Genomic DNA, 19,939 nt, shown 5'->3' with positions numbered 1-19,939 from the left:
CTTTAATCCCCTCATCTTCCAGTGCCTCTCTTGAGAGTGAGCCTTTGGGTGGATCACAAGATGACTCCAGGCATCTGTGAGAACAAATGATTTTCACCTTAGCATTTCCTACTCTTACTCTGGAAGCTGAATGTGTAATGAAGTTTAAGTTCTCCCTAATTCCAGGAGCCATTTACACATGACAAAGCATTCTGTTTACTTGACTTTGATGGATGGAAATTTATTCTAGATAAGCCTGATGTTCATTAGCATGTAAACATATGTTGTTGGTGGCAGCTCTCAGGACCACATGCTGGATCTCATGGGTTGATCCCCACCAGACATCCTAGGTTTGCATTGCTTCTGGCTAAGGCCCCAGATGTTGTTTTTCTTGCACTATTAGTCTACATTTTAGCTAAAAGGTCCTTTTTATCCCCCCACAAAGAAACAGGCCATTGGTGGAAAGAACTTGAGTTTCTCTGCTGATCTGACAAAGTGAACCTCCTGGAATATTGACTGTATTGAGTCATGGGCAGCTATTTCTGTCCTGTGGCTCAGAGACTCCATGGGCTGAATCACACATTTGATTCTACTTCTGCTCAGCTCTTCCCCACGAGTTGTACTGTTGACACATTTGGTGCTTGTAGAAATATTTGCAATAAGAATAGTATGCCACCCCAAAACATTGTGGTGAGCTGAAGGCAGTTGAGAAGCAGATACAAGAAAAGCTCTTTGTCCTCATTCTATTTACCTAAGACAGGATATAGATTTATGAAGGCAAATGTACCCTTTCTCTCCCTCTGCCATGTAGGACACAGCTGATCACTGAAGACAACTTTAAACTTTTAATCATCCCAAAGTTAGCACCAGAGCAGTCTACACAGCAAACACAGAGTTAGCACCAGAGCAGTCTACACAGAGCAGTCTATTAGCATTCCCACAATTTGCTGCTCCAAAGTCCTTTCCCTTTACCTTGTTACATCTCTAAAAATTGACTGTTCTTTGTTGAAGATGATATATGTATAATTTCTAATTCTGAGCCACCTTTTTGAAAATTATTCATCTGTAGTATCTCCTGTATGTTTATATATGTGTAAATATAAAAATTTATATAAATGTACATTTATGTATAAATATATATTTCATAGATTTATGAAATATACTTCTATTTGTTTTTCTCTGTTAATCTGTCTTTTGCTATGGGGAACCCAACCAATGAGCCTGAGGCAGATGGAAGGAACATTACTATCCTGCTGTCCTTTGCCAGCAGCATTGTTTTAACAATATTTTTTTATAGATGTCTGTTGAAGTAACACACATACACACACACACACACACACACACACACAGAAATACAATAAGAAAGAAATAAGGAGAGTCTTCATGAGATTTTAGGTCATAGTTGTTTCCCCTACACACAAAGACATGAACATATTGAAAACTTGTCTTCAAGCATTCTTTTTTTCATGCATATTCTCATTATTTGGGGGGATGCTTTTCTATTGAGATACAACTTCTAGTATTTTCTCTGCACTTCCTTGCAAATCCAAGAGAATATGCTGGTTAATAATGTATTAAAATGCATGACCTCTGTCAGTAAACAGAAATGTGACAATACAGAGGAACCAGAGGTAGAAACAAAGATAGGGAGAAAATGAGAAATGTTTGAAAAATCTCATCTTTCTGGCACTCCTACTTACTACTTCTGTGCCTATATTCAGTCTTCAGCTTGCCCGCCACCCTCCCCTCCCCACTACACTGTCTACTTTGGAGACGTTATCTGCTTTCATTCTCAAAATTCCAAGTTTCCAGCTTTGGTTTTGGAACTGTAGAAACATCCATCCATTCAGCAAATATTTTCTAAGTATATTCATAGACACTGAGAATATCATGCTTAATCCTAATGGACATAGCCTCTATACTTATGTACTGGTAGTCTGGTGGGGAAAAAGATACTAATCCAATAATCACTCTATTGAATTTCTAACTACAGATTGAGAGAAGTGTACCAAAGAAAGTAAGGATGGGTTCTATGACTTTATGCTGTAAAATAATCTGATATCCATGGGTGGTGACACATGCCTATAATTCCAGCTACACTGAAGGCTGAGGCAGGAAGATTGCAAGTTGAGGCTGGCCTGGGCTAGATTATTGAATGAAGCAGTGTGAATGCACACTTGTCTAAGCAGAGGGGATAGCATGTGTAGAATGCCTCCTGCAGGGGGAAGCATAGCACATTTAAAGAAACAAGCCAGGAGGAAAATAGTGTAAAATGAGGATAAAGAGGGCAAGCAGAAGCTTGAAGGTTATGTTAGAGTTAGGCACATTGTTCTTTATCTGAATAGCAATGTGATACTGTTGAAAACTCTTAAGGGGCTGGGAAGTAGGCAAATATTTGTTTAAAAAATAATCACATTGTCTTACAAAACCAAGTATACTCCTAATATATGGTCCAGAAAATGTACTCCTTGGTATTTACCTAAATGAGTTGAAATATTATGTCCACAAAAAATATGGACATGAATGTTTATAGCAGCTTCATTTGTAATTAATAAAACTCAAAAGCAACCAAGAGTCCTTCAGTAGTTAAATGGATAAACTGAGTTGTATCCAGACAACTGAATGTTATTCAGAACTAAAAAATGAGCTATCAAGCCATGCAAAGACATGTAGGAATTTTAAATACATATTACCAATTGAAAGAAGACAATTTGAAAAGGCTACATGCTTTATGATCCAGCTCTGTGACAATCTGGAAAAGGGAAAACTAGGAGGAAGTGAGAAGATCAGAGATTAGAGGGAGGGAGGAATAAGCAGGTGGAGCACAGACGGTGTTTAGAGTAGTGAAGCTACTGTGTGTGACACTATGTGAGTGGACACAGAGTCACCTTGTCTAAAGCCATGGAATGCACAAGACCAGGAGTGAACCCTAATGTAAGCTCTGGATTTGATGATAACGATATGTTGATGTAGGTTCATGGATTGTCACAATGTACTACTCTGGTGCAGGATATTGATGGTAGGAGACACTGTGCATGTGTGTGGAGGGGTTATGTGAGAAAGCTTGGTATCTTTTATGCAATTTTTCTCTGCTCTAAAAATAACATATTTAAACAAAAAATTTTAAGAACAAACAAACATAAAGAAAAGGAAAGAACAAATTGTCACATTAGGTACTTTAGGTCAAGATGGAGAAAGAATGACTAGATTTACTATACCTCCAGAACCAACCAAATAAACAGACAAAATCCATGAGTTAGTGATATTCAATACATCATATATGAGGCAGGAAAGTGGTTTTTGAAAGAGAGAAAAATGTATTGTGTTCCATGGGTGATCACACTTACTGCCTTGATGGGGCTTCCAGACTGTGGGACAGGGAGAGGGAGGTTGGTGGAATCCAGCAATTCCCTGTAGGTGGAGAGACAACTCTCAGTGCATGGGGAGGAATAGATAGTGGGAAATCACAGGGAGAGGACCAAAGATAATGGAACTTCTTGGAGAATGAACTCTGGATACCTCTATCACGCAGAGCCAGTGATGTTGCCTGTTCCCACCAGCTAGTGTAGAAAACGTCATAACCATTGAAAAACTCAAGTTTTCTTTTAGGTATGGGACAAAACTGACCCTACAGTTAATATTTCTCTGGTCCTCCCTGCCAAAGTTCAAAAGCAATGAAAAGATTAAATATTTCTAAGTAACAACTATATCCCAGGAAAATGTTAGATTATTCACTGGAGTACAAAATATATCATACCCAAAGAGGCGAGAGTCACAATGTGCAGCATCTATAAGAAAAAGGAAAATACAACATGTAATGACAAGAAAGATGAATCAAACAAAACTAACTTAGAAGTGACCCATATGTCTGAGTTAGTGGACAAGCACATTACAATAGTTATTATGATTGTATTCCATATGTTCAAAACTTAGAAGAAGATTGAACATGTCACATCAAGTTTTGGGAGATATGAAAAACACAAATTTAAGCAAAGTAGCCAACACAAATAAAAACAAAATTCATGCTAGACATGTTCATGCTGTAGGTATCATTTAGGCAATTCAAATGTTCCATGTCTATAAATTGAACTCATCTCTTCTCTTTCCCTAAGTTCACTTCATGGAAATGCTAATGAGCTTTTGTGGGACTTGAGAGTAAGCTATTTTTAGGCAATTCTTAGATGTTATTGGTCAAGGAAGTCGTAAAAGCACAGTTTATAAAATACTGCTCTAAACTTTGGAACCCTATCTTATCATTTTCTTCGCTTTTCATGTCTACTCAGATTTTTATTTTTATAAATCCTAATTTAAAAATATTCAAAACTCTCTTTTCCCTTCATATTAAAAATGGATTTCTTTTAGTTCAGTTATTGCTATCCACTTCATCTCCTGATGTGGTTCCTGAGATTCTTCCCTCTTCCAGCCTACACTTCTTGAAATTCTTCTTATGATAGAGCAAAATTACCCTCAAATGGTACATGTCTGATCTTAGAATCAGGATCTAAAAATTGGATGAAACCTAGAGGTTATCTAGAACAATCTTCTATAGCACATAGAAACCTCTTCAGAGGTTTCAGAGCTCAAAAATTGGCACAATCTACAGAATAGCCTAAATAGCTCATTATGACATTCAAATTCTTCCCATTACGCTTCTAATTGTGCTTTTCTATTGAGATCTCTCATTGCTTCTATTCTTCCATTTCTTACTACATCAAATAACTTCATTCATACTAGATTACTCTTTCTTCACATACATGTTCCTGTTTTTCTGATGTTGTGTCTTTTGTCATATTGCTCTATCTGCTGAAAATACCATTTTTCCAAGATCTGTCTAGAGAATTGCACATATTCTTCAAAAGAACAACTAAAATAGCACCTATTCCAGTAAATTTCCCAGATTCTGTCACTTCATCTCCATTTCATGACAACCTGGGGATGGTCTTCTCTCAGCCAATAGTATTTATGCTGCTTTTATCTATGCTAATATCAGTTTAGTAGGGCTAAGAAATCAGCTTACCTACTGGAAAGCAGATTTTTTTTTTAAGGATGAAAATTATTTTAGCTAAGAAAATCTCATCCTCCCTAAGTCTCCATTTTGGTTCCAGAAAAATAGCCAAAGGACATGTCCGGGGGTATAAGAAGTGATACAAAGAGAACAAACAGCATTGCATAAAGATGAACAGTTACTTTGGTAGTAGGAGAATGAGCTTACTAGGGAGAAAAAGCTAGAAGATGAAGGTAAGAGAAGATACAGAAAGCAGCACCATAAGAACAAAGTAGAGTGAGGTGAAAAGGTGACTGGTTATTTCTCTAGGGCAGAGTGAGCTGAAGCCCCTTTGATAACAGGGCTTTGATTTCCTTCTCTGGCATCACTTGTGCAATCTTCTACACTCATGTTTGGAGAGACTAGATTTAGGGGACTGTAGAAAACAAGGATAGATTTCATACTCAGCCTTGGGAATCAAAAAAGAGGCTGGAAAATTAGTAGGAAGAAAAATATGTGAAAGTAGAAACTTGGAAGAAATCCATCCTTCAAACAAATCCAGTTTCCAAATGACATGAGTCTTCCTCACCCAGGATGGGAGATTCCAGATGATTTTACTCAAATCTCCAAAGGACAGGGTGAGCTTCAGCTCTCAAGTGGAAAAGATAATAGTATTATCCACCAAGAGGAGGTAATTAAAAGGTTAGTATAACTAAAATCTCCAAACATCCCAATTTTTGAGGACTACTATTTTTTCTTGCATGTCCTAGATGGAGAATCTGATGCTTATGGGAATGGTTTGCGCAAAGTCTCATAGCTAGAAGCAATAGTACAAGGATGCCAACCTGTTTTTTTTCATTAAGTTTATTGCTAAATTTTAGGTATGCAATACAGTTACATTCACTGTTGGGATCTTGTACCTTTACATGATGTATCTTGGTTCTTATTTTTTCCCCATTCCCCTGTCCTCCCTTTGCCACCTCCACCCTTCCCTATTTACAAAGACTTTGTTTCCATTTTTTCCTTTTCTCATATTTTTTTCTTTTCCCTTCTTTCCTTTCCCCTATGCCTCCCACTTCCCCTACTCCTTTAGATCTTTTCTTCCTTTTTCAATTATCAATTATACATTTCAATCCTTATTTACACTTTTAGTTTTTCACATGAGAGAAACTATTCAGTATTTACACGTTTGTCCCATTTATTTCACTTAAGAGTAACGCCTCAATGTGCATCCATTTAGCTATAAATGTCTCTAGTTTCTCATTATTTATGGCTGAGTAGTACTCCATTTTATTAAAAAAACACATTTTCTTTATCCAGTCTCCAGTTGATGGGCAATTGGGCTGCTTCAAAGTTTTAGCTATTACAAAGTGTGCCGCTATAAACATGGGTGAACATATATCACTGTGGTATGATTCTTTTAATTCTTTTGGGAAAATACCCAGGAGAGGAATAGCTGGGTCAAATGGGACTTCTAATCCTAGTTCTTTGAGGTATCTTCATATTGATTTCCACAGTGGCTGCACCAGTCTGTACTCCCACAAGCAGTGGAGCAAACCCCTTTCCCCACAGCACTGCCAGCATTTGTTATTGGTTAATTTCATGATAGCAGCCATTCTTTCTGGGGTGAGGTGGAATCTCAGTGTTGTCTTCATCTGCATCTCTCAAATGATGAGTGATGTTGAACATTTTTTCATATGTTTATTTGCTGCTTTTACTTCTTTGAGAAATGTCTGTTCATTTCAGATGCCCATTTTTGGATTGGGTCTTTACATTTGGGAGGTCTGATTTTTTTGAGTTCTTTATGTATTTTAGATAGTAGACCTTTGTCTGAGGAACAGCTAGCAAAATTTTTTTCCCACATTGTAGGTTGTCTGTTAGCTCTGTTGGTGGTTTCTCTTGCTGTGCAGAAGCTTTTTAATAAGATGAGGTCCCAGTTGCTGATTCTTTGTGCTAGTTCCCATTGTACTGAGGATTTGTTCATAAAGTCTTTTCCTATGCCTATGTCTTCAAGAGTTCTACCTAATGTACCTTCCAGCAAGTTTAGTGTTTCTGTCTTAATATTTAGATCTTTAATCTACTTAAATTTTAGTTTAGTGATGCCAACCTGTTTTAAAAGTCACATCCTGAGCTGGCTTCCTTTCTGTATTTTCACAGCACCTTCTAGACTATGCTGTGTCTGAAGGCAGGAACAGTATTTCATTCCCTTTCACACCCTCTATAACACGAATGAGCAAGCTCTGCTCAAAGTAACATTGAATATTTTTTTGAACTGTGATGAAAAAGAAGTAAAAGGTTTAAACCCACTACCACAAGTAAATATTCAAGCCACATACAGACATAATGTCAACTACATTAATCATATCTATGCTAATGTACACATTTAATCTTTACATGGGGAGCAAGAAAACAAACACATTTGTAAAAATGACCCATGTATATAATATTTATCAGAAAGAGACGGATTTAGACAGATGAGAAAGCAAAGTAGGTTCTGAAGTACCTAACATAATCCATTCTAATGGATTATTAGGTGAAATCTGCAAAGTATTTAGGATTTCTGGAAGAAGTTCACATATATCCTAAACATTTGTTTGGTATTTTCTTTACTGATTATGTCTTTGTGAAGGGCTATGTATTGTATTAACCAATAGCTCTTGGAGGATAGTAAAAAAAAATCCAAATTTAATCTAATTATCCAAACAAACAATTCCTGCTAGATACCTTCATGCTCCAGGAGTCATTCAGGTGATTCTAATAGTCCATGTCTAAATTCTTCAGATTGTTTCTATTTTTGCAAAGTAACTTTCCACTACCAATAAATCCTTCATATTTACTCAATCAGTACAGTGCTCATTAGCCAGAGTTCAAATTCCTGATTCTAAGGAATCTGAATTTCTATCATGATTGAGTATAGATAAATGTGGCTTCACACTTACAGTAGTGGACACATCTTTGCTTAACTAGAGAACAGAACATCAAGGCTTTTGTAGGAGGTATTTTCTTGATCACTTATTTTTCATTCTCCTGTTTGCTATGAGCAGGAACTTAGCTCCTTACATTTATAAACTCCACTAATTATTACATAGCCCTTTCAGAGAGCTACTACCATTATTCTATTTTATAGATGAGGAAACTGAGGGTCAGAGAGTTTAGATAACTTTCTTAAATTACAGAGCCAGTGTGAGCTAGGATTTGACCTGGTTAGGCTGGCTCTAGAGTTAATGGTCTTGTGGTCCTTTCTGCTATAAAGCAGGTATTACCTGTAACCAAATGGCATGGTCAAAAGAGGTTGCATTGTGTTCCATATCTGTAATTTTTTATTTGCCCCATTTTTTTTTGCTAGCTCTCGCTGCTGGGATACGTGTGATATAATATATCTTCTAAACAAGCCAGCTGGACAGGTAGTCATGGCCAAAAGTGGGTGACAGGATGGTTTTTTTTTCCCAACAGCTGGACTTATCTTGACAAGATCTTGGCGTTGTCTTCTGTCCAGTGAGAGTCCTTAATCAGCTGGTGCCAGACAGGATCATAGTTGCTGCACCCCTAAATGAGTCACAGCTAGGATATCTCTGCTCCATGTGTTCCCACCCGCTGCCCCAGCTCCTTTTGTGAGGGATTTTTCCTAACTTTCTGGAATTTTGTATCAGAAGATTGATCACTACAATGTTCATTTTGAATACTGTAGCCTGCTGGGTGGTGGTGTCATAGGCTCTCTCCTGGGAGTCACTGCTGGAGACTGGCAGAGACACTGACAGTGAGGAGTATTGGGGGACAGGAGGGGACTAGGGAGTAGAGGAGAGCAGGCAGACTCATGGGCAAAGCAGGCTTTGAAATTTGTCACAATGCAGTGAGGGTGGCTAGATCTGTGCTCTTTGCATTGCTGCAAGCTGAGGTCTGTCTTCAGTGTCAGGCAAAGCTTGGTACTATTCCTTGCCAGGTTGTCAGCTCAGCCAGCTGGAAAGCACCAGCTTCCAGAGCATCTCTGTAGCCCCTGGGCCCCCTGCAGTGCCTGGCACACAGTCCTCTGCAGTCTGTGGTGCCATAGTTTTTGTCTTTCCCGATTCTTCCAACTCTGCAAAAAGGAGCTGGAAAAGAACACGTGTGACTTCTTGAATCTTAGTATTTATTACATTATTATTTGTGCACCTCTCAAAATTTGGGTGCCCTAATATAAGAGTGTGCCAGTGATTTTATCAATCTGCTAGATATTCCTGGGAGGAAAAGTTGCAAAGAAGCTAGGCTCTGCCTTTCTCTGCCTCTGTCTCCATCTCTCTGGCTTTGTCTCTGTATCCCTCTCCTCAACTTGGCCTCACTTGCTGTCTTTCCCTATTTCTGTTTCTGTCTCTTCCCTCTCCTCTTTCTTCTTTCCTCCCTTTCTATTGCTGCAAAGAACAGCCTTGTTCATATATTCAATATCTTTTGCTTTCTCTTAAGATACATTCTTTAAAGTACAATAATTATGAAAAGTAAGTGTGCCTTTAGATACTTGTCAAATTGACTTTCAAAGAGGGTGCCTCAGTTTACATTTTTATCAAGAGTGCATGGCATGCCAGCTTCTTATACTCCCAATCAAACTCTATGACACAGTTTGACAGATATGAGAGCCGGCACCAAGGTTCAAGGCAGGTGTGAGGTGGCCAGATCAGAGCTGCCAGAGAGCAGGGAGTGATGTGGAAAAGTCATACAGGGGCCCAAAGATAAGGCAGGAGTGTGTGTGTGAGGTTCCCTAGGAAAGAGCCTTGAGGCCACTCAAACTAGTGTCTTTTCCCAGTGTCTGGAAGGCTGTTTGTGGGGCAGCTGTTCCAGTAGGAAAGTGGTATCATCTGCATTACAATTTTTGAAATATTTTAACTTCAATTTATGGTGTGGGTAGGTAAAGCACATCTTCACTATTCATCAGATCTTGGGAATGGTGGTTTTGGCAGTGCAGATGAATCCAGCTAGTCTCTTTGCTGAGAAGGAGGGTAATGGGCAAGGATTAAGCATGAGGAAAAGCAGCTTCACCATCCAGTCTTCTCACTTCTAGTTGCAAAATCAGACCATGGTCCTGGTGATAGAGTGTAGGGCTGACTAGGGGGTGGCCAGAGAAGGGATCTTGTTATTGCAAGGGGTTGGGTGGGCTTGGGTCCTGACAGGTGTGCACACCAGTGCTATAGATATCCTCCTGTTAAAGTCCTGATGACAGTCTCTCTAGACTGCGCAACACTCCTAGCTATCTCAGTTTATGAAGATGTAAGGCCACAAAGAGTTGCTTAAATATGATATGTCCTTCTATTCTAAGTCCAATTCCACCTATATTCAGTCCATTGGCCTTTAAGTTATCAGGGCTGTTGGTAAGGCACTTGCCCCAATTTTGTGTACTATGATCTGTTTGAGGAAAGACAAATACCAAAGCATGGGATGAATTTTGGGATGTGGGGCTGGCTTGTGCATCATGAGATCTCTGTTCCTAAGCCTCCTTAAAACAACTTTTGGGAGAATTAATTGTAATGGGTAGTCATGCAGGGCATTTTCTTCCAAGTGTGAAAGTATAAATTTTTTTTGATAAGCTTTGGCTAAAATTCCTATAGTAATGTTAGTTGTGGTTGTCTTTTATGATCCAGCTGGGACTATAACTATTCTTTTGTGTCCCCTGCAACATGGGGACCTGTTTTTCTTGAAGTGATTAAGTGGCCTGCCATCCTTTTCTGCTTTCATTGCAGGTTTTCAGAAAAGTATGTCATTTTCTCAGTTATTCCCATTAGTCTCTTCAATAAAACTCCTTCAAGTATTCCATAAACTGAATTTAAGGATATCCAGGGGATTTCCTGATGCCCATTGATCTTTTCTCTCTCTTTTTAAAAATGAGTGGTTAGTGACCATGAAATTGTGATCAAGTCTATTTCTTCTTTTATCAAACAGAGAGGAAAACCTACTCTCATGTCTCTAAGAGGCTCAGAGTTCTTGATATGCTCTGGGGTTCCTGTCAGTCTTGGGAAAAAATCTCTTTCTATAAGTGTATGATGTATTTTCCACCCCTACAGAAATTCCCTCTGCATCTGAAGCCTGCACAGAACTGCATATTATCATCTCCTTTATTTTCTCTGAATGATCTGAGGAGAATTGTCCCTTCACTTTTAATTTTTATTTGTTTGTTCAGTTTTCCTTGTCAAAGTTCTCATAGAATTCTCTCCATTCTAGCTCTGGGTCAGATCACACATTTTAGAGCATAGTGGGTTTTGTGTGGTCTCTTTCCTTTCCTATTAACTTACATTTGTGCTCAATTTAAAAATGTGATTCAGCATGAATTTTTCTCTTTCTTGACTTTTGATATCTTCACCAGAATTTTTCAGTTGACTTTTTTTTAGTGTCTCCATAGATTCAGATTGATGCTAGCCTTTATTTTCTTAGACAAGTATGCAACTCTATACTTTTTATGAGTTTGTTCTCACCACATGTTGAAGCTTTCCTGTGGTGACTACCACAAGACTCATTTGAAAGGATTCCATGAAAAATGTGGGCTTTGCTGTTGGATATACGTAGGTCTGCAGAAGGCTCCTTGTGATAGAAAGAAAGCATTGGCATTTAGGAGATCTTCAAGACTGGGTTAGCAGTTTGGCCTGCCAGCTTATACTGGGAATCTGCTAATGCCTAATTAAGTGGGGTGCTGGATCCCAAGGCCAAGGGTGATCAGGTTGAGGAATTAGTCTGGGGAGGTCATTGTTGATTAAGAACACAAGATTTAAGAGAGATCCTAGGACTCAGTAAGCTTGACTAAATTTTTTGCTTTGGTTTTCTTGCTGTGCTCTTTTCTGCTGAATATAAATTATGTGACACTGTTAGACACGAGTAATAAATTTTATTTTTACAAAAAGATGACATTTTATTAGAAAATTAGATTTTATATGTACATTAATCTTTATGCCTATAAAAGATTATAAAAAAAGAAAAAAATTAAAATCTTCATTTTCTAGGAAGGGAATTTGTATGCTTAATGGATATGCTGTTAAAATATTTATCATTTTTTGATAAGTTTTAAGGGTATAAAATTTGCAGTAATATTTTTGAGAATAATAGTAGTGGCTATTTCTGTATCACTGATTCAGAGATAATACTTGAGCTCAATCCTCTGAGTTAACATATTTTTTTTTACTGCACTTTTAAAGCATACTAAGATGATATGCTAATGAAATAATCCCAGGTATTCTATAGGTCCAACATCTGTTCTGCAGTTATTTATGCTACAGACAGGAAATAATAAGCCTCATGTGGTAGATTGTGTGCTCTTCCTAATTATTTGATACCTTCCCCCGCAGGGCTCATGTAACCTTGACTGTCGACATGTGACAACCAATGACTTCTTACGACTGGACTGCATTTTTCATCCCATTGATCCCCACCCCCACTGACTGTGCAACTTCTTTGGCTAATGGAACCTGGTAGAACTACCATATGAGGTGTCCTAGCAGAAGGTTTTAAGCCCTTGCATCATTTCTTTTCTTTCCGTCTGCCACAAGATTGATCCAGCCAAAATGGGGCTGATTCTTCAGTCTTTAAGAGAACACAAGGACCAGAGTTGGAGCCAATCCACAAGACCAAGGAACAGGAGTAAGTGATCAATGTTTATCATAAGCCACTGAGATTTTGAGCTTCTTTGATTAGGTTGGCTTGTATGTCTAGATAATAGCAGTAGCAAGACCCAGCAAAATTAGTGATTTCAAGATTGAAAGAGTTCTCTTATTGATCACAGAGTTCATAAACTAATTAGTTCTGAAATTTCACGTGCTCCTGTTAGCTGGTATCTAGCTAGAATAGGCTTTTTCTAGGTCTTTTGGAATGCACAGAGCTAGTGTGTCTCCTGCTTTCAAGCAGCTAAAGATTGCTGGGCCATCACAATGATTTCACTGCAACTGATTTAAGAAGCAATATAAACAAATAGTAAAATGTTTAGTATAATTTATACATGCTAACTTGTTAATTTACTCCCATTCAGCACCTACCATTATCTCAGTTACTTATATATGTGTTTAGGGCCTGTATTCCTGTGACCGTAACCCTTCTGACATATCCATGAAATGTTACCTTCTTCAGGGCAAGTTCTTTGTCCTCGTCATTCTCTCTCCAGTTCATAGACCAGTGCCCACCATAGTTGATGCTTATTCTATCTTTGTTGTTGATGAGTTCCTGTTCCCAAAGAAGTCGTGAAGATACTTGTAACTGACCTTTGTAACTGAACAACCTTGACTGCATTTCTGTGATCAGAATAGCAGAAAGGTAAAACCTGTAGGCACCAGGAACATTTACCAGCATTTTTTGCAGTACTGGGGATTAAATTCAGGGCTTTCACATGGAGCACATTCCCAGCTTTTAAAAAAATTTGTTTATTTAAAAAAATTTTTAGACAGGGTCTTGCTAAGTCACTAAGTTACTCAGGCTGGGCTTGAACTTGCAATCTTCCTGCCTCAGTCTTCCAGCATTTTCTTTAATAAATATGGATGTACAGTCTTAGCTTTGCTTAGGAAAAGACCTTTGCCCAGGCTCTATCAACCTGCTCTTCCCAAGTTGTCCATATCTTAGCTTCTTGCTCATCTGATACAGAAGTGTAATCCTAATGCCAAAGTATAGTTTGGGTTAGAGTCTTTATTTTGTACAAGACTACACAAAAAATTTTCTATAGTTCTGCTTTTCACCTTTTCTCCATTTTCTATTTCCAGTGTCCAATTATATCTGAATAGAAAACTCACTAATGCTGTAGAATATAATAGGAGAGCAAGATCAATGAGCATGAGAGAATTAATGACAAAGGGGTGAGCTTGAAAGATGATTGGGATCTAAATACATGGAGAGATGGCATGAAGAAATTCCTTGTATGAGGAACAAACCAAATGAGGATCCTAAACTGTCCATAGGCAAAAGAATGCATTAGAAAATATGTGAGACAGGGGAGCGAGTCTAACTGTAGGAGTGGAGTGCCTTGCCCTCCTTTCTCTTGCTGCCATCAGCTAGCAGCCTGCTTTGCCCAGCTTCTCCTCACATTTTTCACGAGGACGGCACTCTCCTCATCTTTGGTCCTTCTCCCTTGGTGTCTCTCCTAGTCACCTACCATCCTGTGGTGCAGTAGTGAGGTTATTGCCTCAGCTAGATAATCTGAGCTCTCAGCGACCTTGGGCACAGTGATTTTTTTTTTTAAACATCTAGCATTCCAATGGAGATTTCCTGTGAGCCTTGAAGAATAAGCTTGGGGTTTCTGGAAACCATCTTTCTCATTTTTGGAGCATATTGATTTGGCAATTACATCAGTTATATAGGGGAAGGGGCAAAGAGATAGGAGAGCATGACATAAATACAGAAACACAGATATATCCAGTCCCTCTTATTTACATGAGGTTGAATTTTATTTGTGTCACTGATAACTAAAATAGTTCCATCTGATATATCAAGCCCCACCTGATGAGATTTGACATTTTAAATAACATCTTTCATTCTGAGTTAAATTAAAGAGCAAATAGAATTAACCTATATGAAATCAGTTTTGTAAATGACAAATGCTAATAGCAGTTATTACTTAAAAAGTCATTATTATTGATAATTGTTATTAATAAAAAGCACATTTTTGCTTTATGAGGACAGTAGAAAAGGCAGTGATTAGAAAAAGTGAGGAAGATGGATGTGGATTTAATCTGGTGAAGAACAAGAGAGATTTTTGGAGATAAAGTACAAAATATGAAAGTTTGCACAAAGGTTATTAATCTGGCCCATGGACACATTATTGCACTGAAAGGGGAACTGGAGTCCAAGTGGCTTCTTGAAGAGCTGGGAGAATGATGAGCTGAGGCTCAGGACCAGCTGTGCAAGTGCAGAAATGTGTGAGACTTTCAGGGAAGACTTGTTAGGGCTTGGACACTGCAATGGCTCACTCTGTTAGTTATCTGTTGCTGCATAACAAATGATCCCCACTTAGTGGCATAACAGAAAACACACACTAACTCACACAGCTTCTGACGGCTGGAGAGATTCTTTGAGCGAGTTGGCAGGAAGTTCTAGTTTAGGGTCATGCATGGGTTGCAGGCCATCTGTGGCTGGATCCATGTTATCTGAAGGTTCAAAAAGGGCTTAAGGATTCACTTGTTCATGTATGGCCTGTAGGCAGACCTCAGCTTCTCAGAATGTAGGTCTTTCCACACGGCTCCCCAAACATGACTTTCCCAATATTAACATGAATGATGATGTCTCATTTCTAATCTGATGTTGGAAATTATGCAACAAACTGTCTGTGGCATGCTCTTGGTAGGCAAGAGGTTGTATAATGGTGTGGGTTTCTGGAGGCAGGGAGGACTACTGGGACCATCCTGAAAGCTGCCGACCTCATTCATGGAGTTTTCAAATGAACATGATTGAGAGAGATGAACCCCATGATTGAAGCAAGGCACGGGAGGGAGTGGATTTGTAGAAAGCTGAGGCGTTCTGGAGGATGAGCTTGGGATTTTGGGATTCTATAGTTTAGGAACTCACAAGAAGAGTCTGGAGGATGCTGGAGATGTGAGCCAATGTGGCTATGGAAATTGCTTTCAAGGTAATGGTGACTAACATCCATGCTCTCACCCAGCTATCAGTATCAGCACAAAAATGGAGGAACATCAGCAGGGATAGGTATCACTATATATGGGGTGAAAACACACACAGACACTGGAGAAAATGCCACTCACCCAATTGTGGAGTAAAATTTAGATAGAAGAAATAAGCTAGTCACATTTAATTGCTGTCTCTTTTTGATTAGGTGTTTTATGGAGTTAGTTTTTAGAACCCTACGAGCCACATAATCAATTAAAATAAGTAAAATAGTGTAGCTTTGATGAAAATATATATTACATATTCTTCTAATACTGGCACAACTCTTCTGCATTTAGAAATTACTTTCGCTACAGTCCTCCTTTCCTTCCTCCTTCTTTGACTCCCTCTATTTCTTCCTTATATTTTGTCTCTCCTTTCTTTCCTTTTAAAGTAAAATGCTTTATTTTTTTTAAATGAAGTGCTCTCCATATTCACATGTTCATTAAAAACTTGTTGGTATATGGCATGTGCAATAAAATATTTTGCAAACAATGAACCAATATTCAATTTGAGTTTCCTTCCCTATATTTCCATGAATGACAGCACTATTTCACTTCAAATTAGTTAATACAAGTGGAAAACAAAAATGTGAACAGCAATTAGAAAAGAGAAAGAGATAAAAGGAATAAAGATAGGAAAGGATGAAGTTAAACTCTCATTATTTGCTGATGATATGATACTTTACATAGAAGACCCAAAAAACTCTACCAAAAGATTTCTGAACTTAATTGACAGATTCAGTGGAGTAGCTGGATATAAGGTCAACACTCAAAAAACAATAGCCTTCTTATACACAAATAGCAGACTCATTGAGAGAGAAATTAGGGAAACAATTCCTTTTACAATAGCATCCAAAAAATGAAATATCTAGGAATCAGTCTAACAAAGGAAGCAAAAGACCTCTATGCTGAAAACTACAGCACCCTGAAAAAGGAGATCGAGGAAGATATAAGAAAATGGAAAGACATCCCTTGTTCCTGGGTAGGAAGAATCAATATAGTGAAAATGGCCATACTTCCAAAACTGCTATATAGATTTAATGCAATGCCGATTGAAATTCCAACAATATACTTCACAGAGCTAGAGAAAACAATTCAAAAATTCATTTGGAACCAGAATAGCAAAAGCAATTCTGGGCAACAGAGACATGGCTGGGGGTATCACAATACCCAACTTGAAGCTATACTACAAAACTACTGTGATAAAAACAGCATGGTACTGGCAAAGAAACAGACCTGAGGATCAGTGGAATAGATTAGAAGATGCAAAAACAAGTTCAGACATACTCAGCCACCTCATCTTTGACAAAGGAGCCAATTACCCTCATTGGAGGAAAGATAGCCTATTTAATAAATGGTGCTGGAAAAACTGGATTTCAACCTGTCAGAGATTAAAACAAGACCCATATCTATCACCATGCACTAAACTGAGATCTAAGTGGATTAAAGATCTAAATATTAAGACAGAAACAGTAAACTTGCTGGAAGATAAGTTAGGTAGAACTCTTGAAGATATTGGCATACGAAAAGACTTTATGAACAAAACCTCAATAGCATGGGAACTAGCAGAAAGAATCAACAACTGGGGTTTCATCTCATTGAAAAGCTTTTGCACTGCAAGAGAAAGCACTAACAGAGCTAAGAGACAACCTACAATGTGGGAAAAAATTTTTAGCAGCTGTAACTCAGACAAAGGGCTACTGTCTAGAATACATAAAGAACTGAAAAAAATCAGACCCCCCAAATTCAAAGACCCAATTCAAAAATGGGCATCTGAAATGAACAGACATTTCTCAGACAAAGAAGTAAAAGCAGCAAATAAATATATGAAAAAATGTTCAACATCACTGGTCCTTCGAGAGATGCAGATGTAAACAACACTAAGATTCCACCTCACCCCAGAAAGAATGGTTGCTATCAAGAAATCAACCAATAACAAATGCTGGCAGAAGTGTGGGGAGAAAGGAACCCTTCTCCATTGTTGGTGGGAGTGCTGACTGGTGCAACCACTATGGAAATCAGTGTGGAGATACCTCAAAGAACTATGGCTGGAGGTCCCATTTGACCCAGGTATTTCCCTGCTGGGTATTTTCCCAAAAGAATTAAAAGAATCATACCACAGAGATATATGTGTACCCATGTTTATTGTGGCACAGTTTGTATTAGCTAAAGCTTAGAAACAGCCCAAGTGCCCATCAACTGGAAACTGGATAAAGATGTGTTTTTTTTTTTAAAAAATGGAGTACTACTCAGCCATAAAGAATGAGAAACTAGAGTCATTTATAGCTAAATGGATGCATATTGAGGCCATACTCTTAAGTGAAATAAATAGGACACACATGTGTAAATACTGAATAGTTTCTCTAGTGTGAGAAACTGAGACTGTAAATAAAAACTAAAAGGATGAATAACTAGTAATTGATACTTTGAAATAGGAAAAGGTCCAAAGGGGTAGGAGTGGTGAGAGGGGAAGGGGAAAGGAAAGAATGGAAAGGAAAAATTATGAGTAAAGAAAAAAAATGGAAACGAAGCACGTAAATAGGGAAGGGTTTAGGGGTGAAGGGTGCACAGGTAACGGGGAAAAAATGAGAACCAAGGTACATCATGTACAGGTACAAGCACCCGAAGATAAATGTAAATGTACTATATACCTAAAATGTACCAATAAAAGAATTTAAGAATAAAAAACAAAAACAAAAAACATAAATGTGAAAAGAGGCAAGAATGCAATGAAAGTTCGAAACAAATCAGTCTCACAGTTGATTGTTCAATATTTTCATCTCCAGGAGTTCAGAGGATACTATGAACACTTCCCTCTTCTTTCTAGATTTTTTTTGGGGGAGGAGATAATGTAATTTTCCATTGTTTTACAGAGGTGTAATGAGTTGGTTTTTTTCTCTCTGGGCTGAAGGGTGCTGCTCCCTCCTTTCTGCAGCCATACAATCAGGCAGCCCAGGGTAAAGGAGCTTATGCTCTAAGTGAGGCCTCACACAGAGCAGTGATGATTATCATGGGCTAATCTGAGATACCTCCATTTATGCTTGACAGGAAAGCATTTGAGTCTGTCTATTCAAGATTCTTTTTAACAGCATACCAACTTTGAGAATTTTTTCCTTTATTTGGCATCCAATCAACCCATTTGAAAAATATACATTGATGCTAAGAGATTTTGCATTTGTGATAGGTGTGTATATCTGCATATACATATACATGCAGATAAAGATTTACTTGTATATAAGAAATCTGCAAAACACAACACTCCCTCACCTGCACTCCATGGATTCCCTTCAAATTGGATGCTCTATAAAGGATATCACTTTTCAGGAATGCAAGATGCATGAGATGCCTTTCAGGCAGAGAGCTCTCAGGACTGAAAAAGAAGGCAACATCCAGGAAAGCTGGGCACAGCTGGAGATTTATGCTGGTCAATACCAATTCAGACCCCTAAAGTGCTGTCAACTGCTTCCCAGAGAACCAGCAGGTTTTCCAAATGGACATTATGCACATCTACATGTGTAATTAATCCATTGTTTAGTGCCATCAGATGCATCTAGATGGTTCCTCCATCCGTCCCTGGCAAACAGACCTACTAATGGGCAGGGGTGTGTACCTTTAAACTTTTCTGGTTAGTCTCTCCAGCACAAATGCAAAAGCATATGAGGCTTGCAAATTATATTTAACTCTGCTTCCACAGGAGGAAACAAACTGGCCCCTGTGTAGAGTCCAGCTTGTCTTGAGCTTTTTCCTCTTTCCCTTGCCTCCTCCCTCCACTCTCCCTTCAAACCACAAAATGCACCCTCAGTCTCCCTGACCCAATAAAAACTGCTCCAATCACAGACTTGAAAATCTTTGAAATCCAAATTTGTATGGGATTATTTAATCTCTAGCCCCTAGTGAAGAGATTGGAAAGAAATGCCAGTGGTTTATTTTTTAAAATTATATTTTTACTCACTACCACATCTCCACTTTTGGGCTTCAGGCATTGCAGAAACAATTTGCATTTTGCAAAATGATTTTAATGTAATGGAAATTTTAGGGTTAATTCAGGTGTGATGAACATTACTAATTTGGGCCATCATTTCATTCAGCAAAACTGAGTCAGAGATGCCCAGACTTAAATATGCATGGTTAGGGCTGGAGATTTAGCTCAGTGGTTCTGCTGTCTGCCTTGCAAGTGCAAGGTCCTGAGTTTGATCCCTGATACCAAAAAACAAAAACAAAAACAAAAACAAAAACACCCCAAAACCACAAAATCATGATTTTCTCTAGCTAGACTTGTGAAATCATGGGAGACAGATACCATTTGAAATCATGTATTTCCTTTCTTCTTTCTTTTCTTCCTTCCTCTCTTTTTTCTGAAATGAGCATGTTTTATTTATTTATT

Source organism: Heterocephalus glaber, unplaced genomic scaffold (assembly GCF_053883595.1).
Source record: "Heterocephalus glaber isolate CG9 unplaced genomic scaffold, H.glaber_assembly_v1.0 deba00001472, whole genome shotgun sequence".
In the NCBI taxonomy this organism is placed as follows: Eukaryota; Metazoa; Chordata; class Mammalia; order Rodentia; family Bathyergidae; genus Heterocephalus; species Heterocephalus glaber.
The sequence above is the reverse complement of the archived record's forward strand: the minus strand, read 5'-3'. Positions refer to the sequence as shown.